A 12,706-nucleotide genomic window follows, 5' to 3' on the forward strand; every position below is an offset into this window, starting at 1 on the left:
TGAGTGTAATTACAACCATAAAATAAATCTATATAAAATCCTAAACATGGCATCCACAACTAATCAAAATAATTAAAATCAATCCATTATCTACAGGCAAATATAAAATCAATCCAACATCAAATATAAATAAATAAATAAAAACAATGAATAAATCCATCCTCTAACCAATATCTATGGATTCTAAGTTTATTTTAATTTTATATAATCATGAGTATGATTACAATCATAAAATCAATCCATATAAAAATCCTAAATCTTGCATATACAATTAATCAAAATAATTAAAATCAATCAATAATTAAAAAACCCTAAACCTTATAGAAACAACTAATCAAAATAATTAAAATCAATCAATTATCTAAGAACCCTAAACTTTACATACACCACTAGTCAAAATAATTAAAATCAATCTATCATCTTTGTGTGAATACAAAATCAAACTAATATCAAATAAATAAATAAATAAAAAGAATTAAATATAAATACAGGGAAGTGGATTTTGTACTCACAATTATTTTTGAAGATCAAAGAATCACCCAAAGAATTAATAAAGTCACCCAAAATAAAACTCTAAACCTTGCATACCCAACAAATGCAAATAATTAAAATCAATCAATCATCCAAAAACTCTAAACCTTACATACACGTCTAATCAAAATAATTAAAAATTAGTCAATCATTTAAAAATTCTAAACCTTACATATCCAACTAATTAAAATAATTACAATCAATTAATTATCTAAAATCTTAGACCTTACATATACATCTAATCAACATAATTAAAATTAATCAATCATCTAAAAATCCTAAACCTTACATACTCAATTAATTAAAATTATTACAATCAATTAATCATCTAAAAATCCTAAACCTTACATATACGTCTAATCAACATAATTAAAATTAATCAATCGACTAAAATAATCCCAAACCTTTCATACCCAACTAATTAAAATTATTACAATCTATTAATCATCTAAAAATCCTAAACCTTACATATACGTCTAATCAACATAATTAAAATTAATCAATCGACTAAAACAATCCCAAACTTTTCATACCCAACTAATTAAAATTATTACAATCTATTAATCATCTAAATATCTTAAATCTTACATATACGTCTAATCAACATAATTAAAATTAATCAATCGTCTAAAAAAAATCTCAAACCTTTCATACCCAACTAATTAAAATTATTACAATCTATTAATCATCTAAAAATCCTAAATCTTACATATACGTCTAATCAACATAATTAAAATTAATCAATCGTCTAAAAAAAATCTCAAACCTTTCATACCCAACTAATTAAAATTATTACAATCTATTAATCATCTAAAAATCTTAAATCTTACATATACGTCTAATCACATAATTAAAATTAACCAATCATCTAAAAAAAATCTCAAACCTTACATATCCAACTAATTAAAATTATTACAATTAATTAATCATCTAAAAATCCTTAAAGTTTACCTACACAACTAATCAAATCAATCACTTGTCTAAGAACCCTAAACTTTACATATACTACTAGTCAAAATAATTAAAATCAATCTATCATCTATAAACCCTAAATCTTATACCCACAACTAATCAAAATAATTAAAAAAATAATCTATCATCTTTATGTAAAACAAAATCAAACTAACATCAAACAAATAAAAATAAATAAATAAGTAAAACAGCGAATTAAACATAAATCAAAGAAAGTGGGTTTTGTACTCATAATTATTTTTGAAGAACAATAAAATATTTGAAGAACTAAAGGAGCCACCAAAACAAAATCCTAATCATTTTTATTTTTTTCCTCTCCCCTTTCTCTCCTTTCAGCCGTCTCTCTCTCTCTCTCTCGGTTTCCGCTGCGCCTCCTATTCACGTTTCTTTCTTTTGATTGACTAATCTATTTTCTAACCTAATACACCATTATATAATATTATATTATATAATACATTATAATATATATATAAATATAAATATAAGATTAAATATATATAAATATCCATATATAACACTTCTCTTTTTTTTTATATAACAAATATAAATATATAAATATTTAGATTAATTATATATAATTAAATAACACATTAAATTAATTAATTATCACATCAAATTCATTAAATAACACATTAAATTCTCATGTGACCACACAATTAATAAAGTCAAAAATCAAATAAGATAATAATAACCATAATAATAAAAAAAATAATGACTAAAAAAATTAGGGTCGCTACAGTAACTATATAACAAACTATCTAACCACCACAACTAATTCCATTGTAGCATGCTATTAGAACACTATTCTTACAGGTCTGTGATGTAGAAGCTATAACAGACAAAGGTTGCAGTTCAGGTTTGCTGTGAGATGGTAATGATGATGAAAGCTGTGTGCTGTGAGATGGTGATGATGAGATAAATTATTCATAACATCATAAGCTGCATACATAAAGTATCAAAAAGGAAATTTCTTTCAAAAATTTTAGTAGTCTTTTTGCTGGGTTAATTTGGTAAAAACAAAGGGAGTGGACTTCGTGCCCGTCCATGAATTAGATAATTAGATTGGAGGATTTAATCAATAAGAATTTGAATTTACTTTGAACCTTCTTTGATAATTTAAATAAGTCATTTTAAAAAGTCTATCAAATAGATCATTCATGCAAAAATTTGGATTATTTCGATATCAATAACTACTTAGTTAGACCAAATTTGTCTTTAAAAAAGCTATAATTTATTTTTGAATTAATAATTATTGTTCAATTATTTTAAAACAAATGTATAACAAACCCATAAATAATTCCGCAAAATAATCTCACTCTCTTCATTTTTTGAAACATAGTATATAATGATTAAATACAAAATAAAATAATAGAGAGCAGTCTTTGGCTTATGATTTGAAACTAAACCCCCAATAACTTCTAAAACTCTCAATCACATGCAACCTCTCATCAAACTCATGCCCAGCACCCCTAGCCCCCCCATGCCTCATCTCCCTCCAACACAAACTCCAATTGTCTTCTCTCTCTAAAACATTCAACAACCTCTCTCTCTCTCTCTCTCTACTTTGCTCAAACTAGTTCAAACTCCACTTTCTCAATACCCATTTCCAATCCAAACAAAAAAACACTTGCAACTTTCACTTACACTTGAGTTGGTCTTTATTATATTTTTTATAACTGAGTGTCAAGCCAGAAGTTAGTCGTTCATTTTCTATAAATTCTTGCAAAAATGTTTAACTTTTCTGGTGACAGTGACGACTTCTTTTCTCACCGATGTGTCTGGGTTAACGGGCCGGTCATAGAGGAAGCGGGCCCGTCCGAGCTCGCCGTGGGAGCTTGCTTGAGGGAAGAAAGAGTGCCCTTTGTAGTCCTTGAAAAGGCAGATTGCATTGCTTCTCTGTGGCAAAAAAGGACTTATGATCGCCTCAAGCTTCACCTCCCAAAGCAATTTTACCAGCTCTCCAAATACCCATTCCCTGATCACTTCCCAGAGTACCCCAACCAAGAAACAATTCATAGACTACCTCGAATCATACGCCAAGAAATTCGACATTAACCCACAATTCAACGAGTGTGTTCAATCGGCTAAGTACAATGAGGCCTGTGGGTTGTGGCGAGTCAAGACGGTTTCTATCTCTGGGTCCGAGGTCGAGTACATTTGCCAGTGGTTCGTGGTGGCCACCGGAGAGAATGCAGAGTGTGTCATGCCGGAGATTGAAGGGTTGAAAGAATTTTCCGTTGAAGTTTTACAGGCTTGTGAGTACAAGTCCGATGAAAAGGTCACCGAAAAGCGAGTTCTTGTTGTGGAAATTCCGGCATGGAAGTCTCTCTTGATCTCCGCAACCATAATGCCAAATCATCCATGGTTGTTCGAAGCTCGGTAAGTCATCATTACATTATTACCCTTTTCTTAGTCAATAATTTATAATCAATCACATTCACAAAAATTTCAGTTGAAGCAATGCTAAGTCCCAAAAAATTTTCTGGGCAATACAAGAACCTGTAGTATCACAAATTGGAAGAAAAAAAAACACCAGTGTGTTTGGTTTGAGTTTTCTGGATTAAGTTTTTTGAAAATTGATTTTTTTGGTTTTCGCGTTTTTTTGTTTTTAGTGAATATTTTTAAAATTTTAAACATTTTTTTTACTTTTTTAGATGCACCTTACTTAGATGTATCTAAAAAGTAAAAAATTTGTGAAAAAATATTTTTAAAAATTAATTAATACATAAAAATACAAAAAATGTACAGAATTCTTGTTTTTTTTTTTTGTATTTTTGGTATTTAATGAATTTTTAAAAGATTTTTTTTACAATTTTTTTACTTTTTAGGTGTATTTATGTTAGGTGTGTCTAAAAAGTAAAAAAATTGCTTAAAATATTAAAAAAAATCAGTAAAAACAAAAAAACACGGAAAATAAGAAAGTAAAATTTTCTGAAAAGTATTTTTTGAAAAGTGGAAACAAGCATAGGATTGTTTCAACTGAAATTTTTGTGATTATGATTGATTATAAATTATTGACTAAGAAAAGGACAATAATATAATGATGACTTATCGAGGTTCAAACAACCATGGATGGTTTGGCATTGTGGTTGTAGAGATCAAGAGAGACTTCCATGCTGGAATTCCCACAACCCACAACAAGAACTTGCTTTCCGGTGAACTTTTCACCAGCCTTGTACTATCAAGCATGTAAAACTTCGCCATAAAATTCTTTCAACCTTTTAATCTCCGGTATGACACACTCTGCATTCTCTCTGGTGGCCACCACGAGCCATTGGCAAATGTACTCGACCTCGGACCCAGACATAGAAACTGTCTTAACTCGCCACAACCCACAGGCCTCATCGTACTTAGCTGATTGAACACACTCGTTGAATTGTGGGTTAATGTCAAATTTCTTGGCATATGATTCAAGGTAGTCTATGAATTGTTTCTTGGTTGGGTACTCTGGGAAGTGATCAGGGAATTGTTTTAGTGAGAGAAGACAATTGGAGTTTGTGTTAGAGGGAGAGGGGGAATGAGGGCGCTTAAATAGGGGTGTTGGGCATGAGATTGATGAGAGGTTGCATGTGTTTGAGAGTTTTGAAAGTTAATGGTTATTTGAGGGGTCAGTTTCAAATAATAAGCCAAAGACTGCTCTCTATTATTTTATTTTGTATTTAATCATTATATACTATGTTTAAAAAAATGAAGAGGGTGAGATTATTTTGGGGAATTATTTATTGTTTTGTTATACATTTGTTTTAAAATAATTGAACAATAATTATTAATTCAAAAATAAATTATTGCCTCTATGCATTTTTCTGTTGGGTTATTGGAATGCCACTAAGGGTGTGCCATGTGTCACAGACTGGCAAATTTTGAAGCTATCCCTCACTAAGAAAGACCTGAGAGGTTCTGGAGATTGCTAGAAGATTCTAGAACTCCTTGGAGCCTTGTAGAGTATTGTACATAAGTCTAGAAGCTTGTACATAATACTTCTATATTCTAGAATAGTCTATTAGATGTAGAAGGAGAAAGTGTTTAAAACACTCTCCATCCTAGTAGTTTTAGAATGTTCATTGTAGCCTATAAAAGAGGGAGGGCCTCATTTGCCCAAACCACAAAGTGTAATCCAAAGCATTCAAGCAATACAAGCAAAGCATTCTCTAAGAGCTCTCTTTAAGTTTCTCTAAGTCTCTCTTGTGTGTGCAAACTTCTCCTAGCTCTCTTTCAAAGAAGGCTTAGTTAGGTGCAAGCAAGGCGTGCATAAGCATCTAAGGCTGCCCGGTTGGCTTGGAAAAACCAAGGCTGTGACACATGGTTGCTGCTTGCTAAGGGTTCAAAATGTATGGTTGAATTTTCATTAATTTTTTTTTAAAAAAATTAAATTAGTTTGACAAAAATAGATATTTATGAACTTTTAAAATTATTTTTTCTTAAAAAAGAAAAGTTCACATGAAAATAGTGAGTAGCTCTCGTCCATGAATTAGATAATTAGATTGGAGGATTCACTAAGATTTTGAATTTACTTTAGGTCTTCGTTGATAGTTTAAATAAGTCATTTCAAAAAGTCTATCAAATAGATCATTCATGCAAAAATTTGGATTATTTAGATATCAATAACTACTTAATTAGACCAACTTTATCTTTAAAAAAAGCAATAATTTTTTTAAATTAATAATTATCATTCAATTATTTTAAAACAAATGTATGACAAAACCTAATAACTTCCCAAAATAATCTCACCCTCTTCATTTTTTTACGTGTTACTAAAAATCTTATTTACAAATGTTTTGTTAGCTCCAATCATATTTAAGATTTTTTGAATCATTTAGTAAAACTAATAACACTATCAGTTTTCTTTCAATTTTTAAAATTAAGAACATTATCAATTTTAAATAGTAATGTTCTAGATAAAAGTTTCACTAACTGATAAAAAAAAACAGAACATGAGATTAAATGTTTTTGTCCTTCTACTCATTGATTTGATTCAACTATCTAATAAAACAGAAAATATCAGTGTGAGTTTGAGTTTTCTGGATTAAGTTTTTTGAAAACTAGTTTTTTTGTTTTTCGTGTTTTTTTTGTTTTTAGTGAATATTTTTAAAATTTTAATCATTTTTTTACTTTTTTAGATGCACCTTACTTAGATGTATCTAAAAAATAAAAAATTTGTGAAAAAATATTTAAAAAAAATTAATAAATACATAAAAATACAAAAAATGTACTGAATTCTCATTTTTTTTTTTTTGTATTTTTGATATTTAGTAAATTTTAAAAAGGTTTTTTTCACATTTTTTTTACTTTTTAGGTATATTTATGTTAGGTATGTCTAAAAATTAAAAAAAAAAATGCTTAAAATATGAAAAAAAAATTCAGTACAAATAAAAAAATACAAAAAATAAGAAAGTAGAATTTTCTGAAAACTGTTTTCAGAAAAACGAAACCAAACAAGCTTAATTGTTTTTTTCCAATTTTAAAACTGAGAACATTATCAGTTTTTTCATTTTTAAAGTTTTTGTGTGTGTGTGTGTGTGTGTGTTTTGCACATCAATGTTTCATCATCATACTCCTTTATAGATTCAAAATTTTAAGTTTTGCACAAAAAAATAATTCAATTTTTTTAATTTTTCCAAAAAAAACCATTCAGTGTATTTTGTTTCAGTTTTCTGAATTCAATTTTCTAAAAACTGAATTTTTTGCTTTTCGTATTTTTTTATTTTTAGTGAATATTTTAAAATTTTAAACATTTTTTTTAATATATTTTTAGATGCACCTTACTTAGATGTATCTAAAAAGTAAACTATTTGTGAAAAAATATTTTAAAAAATTAATAAACACACAAAAATATAAAAAAAAATATACTGAATTTTAGTATTTTTTTTTTTATAATTTTAGTATCTAGTGAATTTTTTAAAGATTTTTTTTACAAAAATTATACTTTTTAAGTGTATTTATGTTAGGTGTTGAGAGGGAGAATTATGAGCCGGTTATGGGCCGAGTTAGAGGCCAAGCAAATTGGGCCGCGATAACTTTGGATTTGCCCGGAGTTGGGGCTGCTTAGAGATGGACCGAGCCACTTGGATCTGCGCAGGTGATAACCGCGCAACTTGCGTTGCTCGGTCAAAGGCGCGCACCGTTAGCCCGGCCGAGAAGCTTGTGCCAGAAGCCCGGCTGGATGGCCTTTGGTTGACCGATACGACCAGTCTCAAGGTCGGCTCTGCCGGAATGCTGCCGAGCATGGCTGGAAAGGATCTCAGTTCTTGGAGCAATTAGGCTTGGAACACAGCATGGCCATCGACAGCCGAGAAGATTCAGCCCGGCTGCCGAGCTCCCAGTAGAGTGGGCTGGCAGTCGGGTTAGGTGATGTTCAGCAAGATTTGTGCTGACAGATGGGATAGCAGAACCACGTGTCGAGAGATCATTGGGAGTAGATTTGGGGCACAAAAGGTATATAATCAAGTCTATGCCCCCCATGTTGTGGGACGAACATTTGGTAAGAGAAATACTTACACTCCATCAATCCTCATTCTCTCTATCCTCAGGTATGTGCTAACTTGATCGTCGGAGGGGTTTTCCGGCCACACACCGCCGGGTAACTCACTGCTGTTGTGCACGCAAGTGATCGGATAGAAATGAAGCTCGGAAGCAAGAAGTGCGGGCTCGCCTGGATATTTGCCCCACGCACAATTGGCGCCGTCTGTCGGAAGCCGATAGATAAAACCTTGTCTTCCAGGCTCATCTGATCGCCATCCATGGCGAACATCGAGGAGATTCCGCTGTCCGCCGTCGACGGAGTTACCCCGGAGTTGGGCAGACGGAGAGAAGGACATCCCACCATCATTCCTCCGATGGCGGACTTGGAGATTTCTCCCGGAGGACATTCAAGAGATACGCGGGATAAGCGCGGAAGAAGTTATGGTCATTCAAGGAGTCCAGACGGTCATCAACTGCAGAGAGAATCACATGCCAGACGTTTGGAACACAAGTTAAGGGACTAGGACACCGTCATCCGGCGAATGGCGGCGGAGATGGAGGAGCTGAAGCGGCATGTCAAAGGAAAGGGTGTAGCTAGAGAGGGAGACCACAGTGAGGGCACCCAACCTCGCTGTTCAAGCAGTCAGAGCCAGCGGCGTACACCGTCCATCTCAATCACCAAAAGTTACAAGGTTGGAGATTCCGACGCGCACGAAGAGAAATCCAGCGCGCAAGATAGTACCTACCAACCCTCACGTCCAGCGACGACGTCGGGGTATTCTTATTCTGCTCATTCAGAGGATTTGCAAGCAGTTTTGAAGGAACGGGCTCGCCAGCGGGAGGCTCAAAGGGTGCCGGCGTTCCAGCGGCTATCCTATGGGGTTCACGCCAGTGAGGAGGTCGGAATGCCTCTACCCCGCCCATCCGCGCCTCTCCTTGTAGATACAGACTTGGCAAAGCTGAGTGCCACTCCATTCTCCGTGGATATTGAGACCGCACCGCTTCCGGCGGGCTTCCACCAGCCAAAGTTCACGCTCTATGACGGAAAAACTAACCCGTATATGCATGTCAGTCATTTTCGACAGGTCATGGCCGGACATAGGCGGAATGATGCTCTTATGTGCTTGATCTTCCCGTCGAGTTTAGGCGAGTTGGGTTTGAAATGGTTCGAGAGGCTGCCGAAGGGGAGCATTGAAAGGTGGCAGCAGTTGGCCGAAGCCTTTGTGACGCGCTTCAAAACAAACACCAAAACACCAAAGGAAGTTGATCACCTCCTGAGTGTCAAGATGGAACCGAGCGACACATTGAAGGCATACAACTCCAGATATTGGGAGACCTTCAACGAGATTTTGGATTGCCCGACCAACCTTGCAATCACACAATACAAGCGAGGTCTCCCTGTCGGACATAGAATGCGGGACTCGCTTACTATGCACCAGCTGACATCCATGGGCCAGCTAATGCAGCGCATCAATGAGCACATCCGAGTGGAGGATGCTGCATCAGCATCTACCATGAAGGCAACTCAAGTTGCAACTGACAAGCGGTCAGCTGGCAAAGTGCACGGGGTCGAGCAGGAGTCCGGCCGATCCAGCGACCGCGCTGAGGAATCGGACCGTAGCACTAATCGCAAGAACCGCGGTAGGGGACGTCGAAATGACCGGGATGACCACCCCCGGGATGACGTAGCTGATGCTAACAGAAAGTTGAAAGCAAGGATAGGCATCACCACGGTCTTTAAGATTCCAATCTATCGCATACTTAGTGAAATCCGTGACGAGGAGTATGTCTGGTTTCCTGCTAAGTTAGGCGACGGACAAAAGGGCTTCAATCCACGGTACCGTTGCACGTTTCACCGGGAGCGAGGCCATCGGACAGAGGATTGTTTGCCTTTGAGGCAACACTTGGAAGAGCTAGTCGCAGCCGGACACTTGGACCTTTACATTGATGGTGTAGACGTCCCCGAACGCCCCGGGGAGGAACGAGCTCCTGTTCTGTTCATTTGGGGTCACTACAGCTCAGGACTCTCAAATTTGTCACGGTTCTAAGTCTGAACCAAAGAGTCCAAATCCGGCAAATCGTTTTGAGAAAACAGATTTTTGAAAGAAGTGCCAAACATGGACTGCTTTGCCAGATACAGAGTCGCTACCTAAATGTTTTATTTTGGGAAATTTAAGAAACCCTGACTCGTTGCCTAAGGCCACGTGTCCGTCATCACCAAAGTTGCCTCGGCTCGGGAACTTGGGTACGATTGGGGAAGGTCACTTCGTGAGCACCCCCGCTCGCCCGATCAAAGATCGGCCTCTACTAATCATGATATCTATTTTTGAAAACATTATGTGTTCTTATTCCGGTTATTAGCCTAGATTTACTATGTGATGCGCACAACATACAAGTATAGACTGGATCGCCTGAATTGGAACAAAACATTTCCTGTTTGTTTTTGAAAGATGGTTTGCTACTCGCAAGTAGGCTTAAAATGTAGATTTTGCCACCCTTAGGTGGGCTTAAGAAAAGATGGTTTTGCCACTATCTAGTGGGCTTAAAACACACATTTGATGAATTGTTCCAATTCAAATAACCCAACCTTCACCCACAGGCATTCAGGCAGTTATATCACATAAGCAAATAGCCTCATGGTAAGCATGCTATTCATGGCAGTCACTCACACGCATGCAAGGATGCTAAAGCATAAAACTCACCGAGTACTCCAAGCCAAAACAGAAACTCATCAGAAATCCATGCATGATCCTAATTATACAGAAATGCCTAATGCAACACATGCAAAAATGCAACTATAGCAGGCTCGGCTATTCTAAACATGGCATATGAAATGCTACAGCTAACATGTATTCAATTTGGAATTGAAAGTACAATGCAGTTAGTATGATGCGCCGAGCCCGGTGCATGCAAAACAGATGAATGATGCAAACATGCTGTCATACTATATGCTAATTGAAACATGCCCTAATCTAACCATCATAAGCATGTAAATAAAAGGGAAGAAAGACATGGGGTTGGAAGACATACAACACACACACGCACACTTATTACAGTTATGCCCTCGCGCAGAGGGTCCGAATGAATAGTACAGTCCAGAATAATTACAGTCCAAATAATATAGTCCAAATAATATAGATTCCTAATTAATTTACAAATTAACTAAGAAAAAAGATAAACTGGCATGCAAGCCAGGGACTGCCTTGACTCTTCTTCGGATGATGGATGATGCATGTCGGGGCTGCCTTGCGCGAAAATCCACTGGGATGCCCCAATTAGCCTCTGTTTCACAATTGCTCTTGGAAAGCGCGCCAAGCTTCAGGAGGTTGCTGATTCTTGATTTGCTGCAACAGAGAGTAGGAAAGGGGCATAGCAATGTATTTTCACAAATGTATGCATGCCTCGATCCTCGTGCCACCAATCACGCATCTCGATGCATGATGGTCGAGGGGTCGATTTGCATTACTCAATATAGAATGAATGCACATGAAAACTCAACTAAAACCTAACTCCATCATAGATAATCCGGAGTGTCGGTGACTTGGAATTGAGACACGTTCCGTCACTCGGAGTACGAAACGTACCTCGTTTCCTGTGCTTGGGCTAACTCCTATCCCAAACACAATGCAATATGCATGAGATGCATGAATGCAACTAAGATACAACCTAGCATGCACAATGCTATGAAATGGCATACACGATGCACGAAATAACATGGCATACACAATGCGCTGACATACAACCTAGCATACACAATGCTATGAAATGAAATGGCATACACAATGCACAAATGGACTTACACTAACACAAGTGGACCTCAGCCACACTCACATAAGAGGCCAGATATGAAAATGAGACGCTCGAGATGTGTGCACGCATGCACGCAAACCGAGGACCGACCTTAAGGCACCAAATGCCACTCTAACAAGACATGGCAAGGCATGGAATATGGCATACGAGCATGCAAATTTCAGAGCTAAAATATAACCCAAAACAGTCCCGAATCATGACAATATAGCCCCCGATGCATGAAATGGTCCCGAAATGCAAGATTAAGCACATGAAATGGCTTGTAGCTACATCAAGCATGCGTTATTTGCTTATGACATGTGAAGACAGATTCAAGGCAGTCCCAAAATAAGCATGTTCACAGTTTTAAGCAAGACCAAACAGCAAACAAAAATAGGGCAAAACTAGCATGCAAAAATGGCCCTAAATGCGAGATAATGAAGCAACTCACAGCTTCTGACCCCAAACAGATTAGGGCCCTTCAACAAAGTTGAAGAGGGGCCCAAAACATGATCTTTTATAGTTTATGGAAAACCACAAAAACCAGCACAGGTATGGCTAAACTCTCATGCAAGAAATGGGCCAAAAGATGGCCAAAGAAGCAAGTGGTGGTTGCTGGCCTTAAACACAAAGGGTCCCTTCAACAATGTTTAAGAGGAGCCAAAAATAATTCATTTTACAGTTGATGGCCGGACCCAAAACAGTATGCATGCAAGCCTAAAATACTACACAAAATAAAGCCAAAAAGAGAGATATAACACAAAGTGTATAAAGGATACCTCAAACCATGAAAGACCCTTAATGAAAAATGAATATGGGGTCAAAATAAGGCCATTTTTAGTTCGGAGCAGCGCCCAAAAACAGAAGAAAATGAGACTAACAAATCATGCAAAAATGGAGCCAAAATAGAGATATAAAAGCAAGTGGAAGATAGAAGCCTCAAACATCATTGAGC

General features: G+C 36.1%; 1 pseudogene; it reads left to right on the plus strand.

Moving 5' to 3' along the window:
• The first annotated feature begins 3,231 nt into the window (after nucleotides 1-3,231).
• On the plus strand, nucleotides 3,232-4,978 carry LOC114317691 (putative indole-3-pyruvate monooxygenase YUCCA8 pseudogene; annotated as a pseudogene).
• Nucleotides 4,979-12,706: the final 7,728 nt, after the last annotated feature.

Source organism: Camellia sinensis, chromosome 14, assembly GCF_055761805.1.
Source record: "Camellia sinensis isolate YWXY chromosome 14, ASM5576180v1, whole genome shotgun sequence".
NCBI classification, from domain to species: domain Eukaryota; kingdom Viridiplantae; phylum Streptophyta; class Magnoliopsida; order Ericales; family Theaceae; genus Camellia; species Camellia sinensis.